The sequence below is a fragment of the Berghia stephanieae genome, chromosome 8 (genome assembly GCF_034508935.2).
Source record: "Berghia stephanieae isolate SIO BIC M18660-M18661 chromosome 8, UCSD_Bste_1.3, whole genome shotgun sequence".
Lineage (NCBI taxonomy): Eukaryota > Metazoa > Mollusca > Gastropoda > Nudibranchia > Aeolidiidae > Berghia > Berghia stephanieae.
In genome coordinates this window covers 13,755,298-13,763,033 of record NC_088367.1, presented here as the reverse complement: position 1 = coordinate 13,763,033, position 7,736 = coordinate 13,755,298, and the positions used below count along the sequence as shown (strand labels likewise).

Sequence of the window (7,736 nt, the reverse complement as noted above, 5' to 3'; positions counted from 1 at the left end):
GATCTTATTTATTTGGGTCACTGCCCGTTGAAAAATGGCGCATTTTCAATCTTGCCAAGTATAATATTTATATATTAATTAGCACGTTCATATTTCTTCCTTTGAGTTAAGGATGCCAGGTGGTACTCATATCAAGGGAATATACCCCAAAACAAACTTTTTAACTTGGGGTCAGTACTCGAAATAATACTGGAAAGTTTTAGCAATTAAATCGGTGATTACTATTGATGCTGTGGGTTTAGAAAAAATGCTCACAACATCCGACAGACGGATTTAACGTACCAGCACACAAACTATGTTTAGCCGTGGACTTTTCCAGTCCGATTGATATAATTTAGTGAGAACTGCTCATAAAAATTGCTGGCTAAAAACAATAACAAAGAGCTGAGTGACGTCAATTTTCTTCCATCTCTACCGTTAAGATGATGGGGAATCCAACCCTCTTACAGTCTGTCTTTAGAATCAATTTTTAAGGAAGACTGAACTGACACAGTCGCAGCCCAGCGCCTCAATGGGATCTTCAGGGAGAATCAAGATGTCGAAAGCGGAGCTAAAATCCAAGACCTCAGGATGAAAATGCAATTCTATCTTATCTAATCTTATCCACTCTGCCACCTCGCATTTTGTCCCCCCCCCCCCTCCCCCTCCCCCATCCAACTCACGTTTGAGCGGCTATTACAAATCGTCTCTTACCCCCTTACATGATAAATTTAATACGTCGTTTTATCAACGGTTATGAGATCTTTATATAATTAACCAGTAGATTTTTGACCAATCAAAAGATGGAACTTGTGACACACTTTCACGCATGCTCGGACAAACATAATTAATTGGTTGTTTATAAACAGTAATGTGAATGAAATCGACCTCTAACTGATCATTATTATTGTTTTTTTTTACCACCAAATGGGTGACTAGTTATCACACGACTTTCTCAATCATATTATAAACGTTTAAGTTTACATATTATATAGTTTTCTGTGTTGGTTCTATTGATCAAGTGATAGAACAGTGGATATCTTACCCAGACGCATACCATCGAGAGTAAAACATGTGTAGTTTGCTATGTTTACCAATCACCGCCATTGTTTACATTATGACGACTGTCCGAGAGGCGTGTTTATATAAGTGTCTATTGATTGTATGCCGAGACTGACAGTCAGTTAAAAATTAATAGATTTTTAACCTCTTGTGGAAGGAGGGGAGATAATCAGTTCCACTCGGAACAAATGTGATCAATTCATGCAGTTATCATCCTTACCGTGCAGAAAGTTTTGTTTCTATTTCTACATTTTGATACTTCCTACATAATTAATTTATTCTTCATTTATTAAATGTTCTTGCTTCAACTTCATACGATAATCATTGCCGAAGATCTTAGGCTTACCTACTATGTTCTATGAATCAATTGTAACTCGAAAGATATGATAATAATAGTAATAATAATAATAATAATAATAATAATGATAATAATAATAATAATAATAATAATAATAATAATAATAATAATAATAATAATAATAATAATAATAATAATAATGATAATAATAATAATAATAATAATAATAATAATAATAATAATAATAATAATAATAATAATAATAATAATAATAATAATAATAATAATAATAATAATAATAATAATAACACATGACATTTATATCGCGCATTTTCATCATTATGTGATGCTCACTGCAAGTTACAAATAAATATACAAAAGTTACATAGGTATATAAAACGTATAACACAATTGTATCAATAATAGTAACAGCAATGTGCATTGGACAAGACTGGTAATGGTCGAAGTAAATAAATGTTGAGTTGTCGATCTGTCTTGTTTTGCTCGATGACAGATGATGGTATCGATGCAGTGTTGTTTCCGTCGACCACCGCGATTTTTACGTTCTTTACAATTGGTATTTCTACCACAGTAGGGCGAAGTAATAAGATCAATGGTTAAAAGTCCGAAAATTGATAAAAACAACTGACGTAGGACGAGTAGTTGTGCGGCTATGTGGTCGAGGGGTATGACACTCGCTTTCGGATCGGAAGGTCCTGGGTTCGAGCCTCGCTCGGCGCATAGTTGAGTCCTTGGAAAAGGCTCTTTACTCACATTCTCTCAAAGTACTCAGGTGTAAAATGAGTACCTGGCCGTTAACAGCGTTGTCTTTGTCCGAAAAATTGTAATATCGCCTGACAGGCGTCATGTCCCGTCCTACATGTTAAATGTTGCTGTTGACCAGGGACCCCTTGTAAAGCGCTTTGAGCACATTTTAGTGGATATTGCTCTATATAAAAGCTCATTTATTTTTTTTTTTTAGTTTAAAATTTGATTCCATTTTTGGAGACTGAAATCCATTGTGTGCTATTTTTTCATAAATATTAAAAACACCAAAGTATCACGAATTGCTTGATATATAGCATATCAAAATCAGATAAATAAGAAATTTCACAGCAGAGGAATAAAAATATAATTGTTTGGTTCTATTTCCAACACCATTTTTTCATCCTTTCATCTCTATATCTTTTTGTGGGAGAAGATACTTATATCTTAAGAATCTCTTTCTGTGTTGTAACAATTATCATGTGGATTTCTCTATCTCACGCTGAACATGACATTTTGAAAGGTACGAGACGGGACAGTCATGTATTATTCCAGAAATCTTCTTCTTCTTCTTCTTCTTCTTCTTCTTCTTCTTCTTCTTCTTCTTCTTCTTCTTCTTCTTCTTCTTCTTCTTCTTCTTCTTCTTCTTCCTCTCCTTCTTCTTCTTCTTCTTCTTCTTCTTCTTCTTCTTCTTCTTCTTCTTCTTCTTCTTCTTCTTCTTCTTCTTCTTCTTCTTCTTCTACTACTACCACTACTACTACTACTACTACTACCACTACTACTACTACTACTACTACTACTACTACTACTACTACTACTACTACTACTACTACTACTACTACTACTCTTCTCTTTCTCCGTCACCACCGTTCCTTTTCCTGCTTGTCCTCTTGAACCTGATTCTTGTCCTCGTCTCTCTCCCTCCCTCCCCCCCCTCTCTCTCTTCCTCCCTCCCTCTCTTCCTCTCTCTCTCTCTCTCTCTCTCTCTCTCTCTCTCTCTCTCCCCCCCCCCCTCTATAACGAACGATAATTAGCCTTGTGAATTTTTTTCACACATTTGGGACTGAAAAACCTGGCCCACCGGTATTTTCTCCCAATTACAAACTAACGGTCAGGTACTCATTTCACACCCGGGTACGATGAGAGCAGGATGTAAGTAAAGAGCATTTCCAAGAGCGGGTTTCAGTCTCAACCCCTTGATCTGGCAAGAGTCATACTAGTCACTCGTCCACATCGTCCCATGATATACTCAGATATTGTAAACCCTTGACAAGCAATTCACACCATTAGGTTCGATCCCGTCCGAGACAGGCATAGAAAGTTTAGTGCCAGAATATACAACCTGACCCGACATCCCCACAAAGAAGGATGCCTCTTTTACCTACCAGTACCAGAGCTCAGAAGAGGAAGAGACAGTTGTTGACGAAAACTACGAGTCTCTTCTAACTCAGATAAACACACTACGTGCTGACAATGAACCACTTAACTGCCGCACTTCAGAAAGACGCGTATTTAAAATTTGGCCAGAAAATTCGTCCTTCAAATATTAAAATGACCCTCATCTTGGAAAACAAAAGACTCTCAAACCTGGGACCTCGTTTTCTGGCCAAACTTTTAAATACGCGTCTTTCTGAAGTGCGACAGTAACCTTAAAACAATTGAGTACAATTGTCCGACGATAAGGACGTCAGTTAAATCAATAAACTTATTTGTAAATATCTAATTGACATGTACTTATAATGAGAATAAATCCGATCCTAATTTTCTTGCCAGTGGAAATGTGAGTGGGAGTAGAACTTCTTTTGTTCATTCTTTTTCCATAATTTTATTGTGAAGGTCATCGAGCCAAATTGAATAGTGCTATTTTAATAATGATTTTTTGTGCACATGTATGTGCAAAGTAACTCGACATTTGTTTTATTCATTTAAGTTTCAAGAAACAAAATTCGACAAAAGTTGTTTCACAGAAATGAGCAACATCTTTGATATATTTGAGCTAAATTCCATCAATATATAATATATACATAATTATAAAAGTATCGACGACTCAAAGAAAACAAGTCGGGTTGCTCTGCTTCGAAAAAGATGAAAAATTGTACTCTAAATTGTCAGTAATGCATATGGTTACCACGATTTCCAACCACTGCTCGTACGAGTCTTCCCATGGAGATTATTAAGGAGTTTATGCTCTGCTGTAATTCCATTCCATTCTGCTTCAACAAGTTCCAATGCTCTTCAGCATTCTTGTTTTTCTCTTCTTCGTTTTATGAGATCTCAGAGGTGTACAATGATATTCGGGCCTGGATTTAAAGCTGGCCACTGGAGCACTGTGATCGAAGTAGCATCCGGAAAATCTGTTGCTCCATGTGCCCTCTGGGGAAAGGCATTTACATGCCGAAAAATAGCTACGTCTCCCATATGGTTGGTAATGGGAATTTGTCTGCGCAAAAGTTGATTGACTTAAAGTTCAGCATCCATACGTAAATTGCCATCAAGGGTTTTTTCGTCCCTAACCAATTGCTCGATATTATTATTAGGTTGTTATTTGTTGTTATCTCGACAAAGATGAATACCGGCTTGGGAGTTGTGCACGTAAAGTTGGGGCTTAACTCTCTCCTTACCGACTCTTTTCACGATTATCCACTAAACACCAACTCCACCTAACATAAAAATTGATTTTTAAGCCTCTACTCAAAAGAAATCAATACATTTACATCGCAGAATTAAGTTTTCATAGCTGTAATTTTAAAGATTTTTGTTATTACAAAATTGAATGTTGTTGAAGCGTAGCGAATGTGACGATTTTCCTGTAGTTTGTAAGGAGAGGGTTAATTGGAATATTGATATTTTAGCAACAATCAAAGTATTTTTGTGTTATCATTGTTATTTGTTGTTATCAGTTGTCATTTGTTGTTATCAGTTGTTATTTGTTGTTATCTCGACAAATATAAATACCAAATGTTATTGCCATTCATAAAAAGGGCAGCAAATTGGATGCTGCAAACTACAGACCCATAAGCTTAATATGTATCTCTGTAAGGTTATGGAGTCTGTCTTGAAAGTTGAACGACCGAATAATGGACATTCTTGAAAGTCATACGATGCTAAACGATAAGCAGCATGTTTTAGATCAATGAGACCATGTTTCACTCAACTTTTACAGGTGATGGAGGATTTTACCAAGTTAATTGATAGTGAACAATGCATTGGTGTTGTTTATCTTGATTTCTGCAAGGCTTTTGAGAGATTATTCATTAAACTAAAAGCATATGGATTTAATGGGATATCTTTAACTGGATTAAAGACTTTCTTAATAATCGAATACAAAGAGTCATTGTCAATGGGGTGAGGTCTGATTTTAAGAATGTCATTAGGGGCGTACTCCATGGGCGTGTATTGGGACCACTTTTATTTCCTTTATGCATATATATGTATATAAATGATTTACCATGTGACATAAATTCATCCTGCAAACTGTTTGCAGACGATACTAAGATCTATAGTACAAGTGAGCATCATACATTCTGCAAAATGATATCTTTTCACTTTTCAAATGGTCTACAACATGGCATTTGGATTTTAATGTTTTGAAATGTAAAGTATTACATAAAGGAAAAATAATCCATGTCATAATTATTTTACCGATACTTCTATGTCAAATCTACTTTCCGTTGTGCCTTATGAAAAGGATGTAAGAGTTACTTTTGATTCACTTTTAAAATTTGATGTACATAATTGATAATTGTGTAAGCCGTGCAAACAGAATAATGGGAATAATATAGTCTATAGAATGTTTATAAGACTTGATAAAACCATATTTTTGTAGTTGTATAAATCGCTCGTTCGAACAATTCTGGAATACGGAAATTGCATCTGGAGCCCATTATATAAAAGACAGTCTATTTGTATTGAAAGTGGATAGAAGAGAGCTACCAAAAAGATTTATGCGATACAGTATTAATCTTATAAGGAAAGCTTAGAATTTATTGACTTACCAAATTTTAATTATAGAAGAATTCGTGGTGATTTAATTAAGGTTTATGGATTAGTACATGGTCGGGATAGGATAGACTTTTCTGATTTTTTTTTTCATATTCTAATATTTAGAGGGGACACGTTTACGATTTATGTCACTAGATGCAAAACAAACATAAGACAAACCTGGTTCGGTATTCGTATTGTCCAGAAATGGAACAACTTAAAATTTGAAACAAAGAATGCAAAATCTATGGATTATTTCAAGGTGTTAGCGGACAGGGAATCATATGATGAGAGATTTATAAATGACGAATGATACTTGTTTGCACTGCCGTTGACATGGCTTTCAATCTTTTTCGTAAATTATATCATGCATTGTTATCTCATTGTGGTTATCTTCTTGGATGCATGAGTGTGTATGTGTGTATGTGTGTATGTGTGTGCGTGTGTGTGTATCATACATGAGTACATTTAAGTTGATATATTATTCTTATCACGTATTTGTAATCTTTCAATCAATAGATAGGCTATTACTATTAATATTAAGGACATTCAAGGAATTTTATCCTATTTCGTCCTATACCATATGTTATGTTATAATAATAATAATAATAATAATAATAATAATAATAATAATAATAATAATAATAATAATAATAATAATAATAATAATAATAATAATAATAATAATAATGATATATAATCACCATGATAACGATTCTTCTTCTTCTTCTTCTTCTTCTTCTTCTTTTTCTTCTTCTTCTTCTTCTCATCATCATCATCATCATCATCATCATCATCATCATCAGCATCATCATCATCATCATCATCATCATTATCATTATTATTATTATTATTATTATTATTATTATTATTATTATTATTATTATTATTATTATTATTATTATTATTATTATTGTCATTATTATTATTATTATTATTATTATTATTATTATTATTATTATTATTATTATTATTATTATTATTATTTAAATAAATAGTGATGATAATGAAATAAGAACATAATGTGTTGTTTGAACTATAATAATAATAACCATCTGAGTTGAACGACTCATTCCGAATCTCCTACTTCACATTGGCAAAACATAACATGACTGTAATCTGGATCGTTTTAAACCCAGGCCAGGTCATGGTCACATGTGGCCTCACACGCACACACACACACACACACACACATACACACACACACACACACGCATACACATTCACACATAATATACATACACACACAATTGAGTAAACAGACTTTATCTCTCCCCCCCCCCCCCCCTCTCTCTCTCTCTCAAACACGTTCGGGCACTCACCCACACATATTATATATATAAACACACACACATACGCACACTCACACACACATACACACTCACATACACAGACATTCTCTCACACACTATACACACAATGTATGAAATGAAAACCCACCGCCTGATCTGGGAAAAAGGGAAGAGAGAGAGAGAGAGAGAGACCATGTACACAGGACATCGCGTTGTAACTACCTGCTTTATATTGTAGATGAGAATACCTACATGTTTGGTGTGATTTGTCAAATTTCATTTTTAGTCTACTAGCTAGTTGAACCAGAGATAGTGGTTTATTGTTTTGTCACCTGTCAACTCATCTCATGTGCTTTATT

At 34.3% G+C, this 7,736-nt stretch overlaps 1 protein-coding gene across 11 annotated transcripts in view; it reads left to right on the top strand.

Moving 5' to 3' along the window:
* The first annotated feature begins 7,599 nt into the window (after positions 1-7,599).
* LOC144978202 (monocarboxylate transporter 12-like) overlaps positions 7,600-7,736 on the top strand; it is a 40,468-nt gene continuing 40,331 nt past the window's right edge. For 3 of the 11 annotated variants that reach the window (XM_078923972.1, XM_078923978.1, XM_078923969.1), the window contains exon 1: positions 7,609-7,736. This exon is cut by the window's right edge and continues 20 nt beyond it. The gene's annotated coding sequence lies outside the window, so the exon portion shown is untranslated. The other 8 variants (XM_078923968.1, XM_078923975.1, XM_078923974.1 and 5 more) reach the window with 8 other exon arrangements.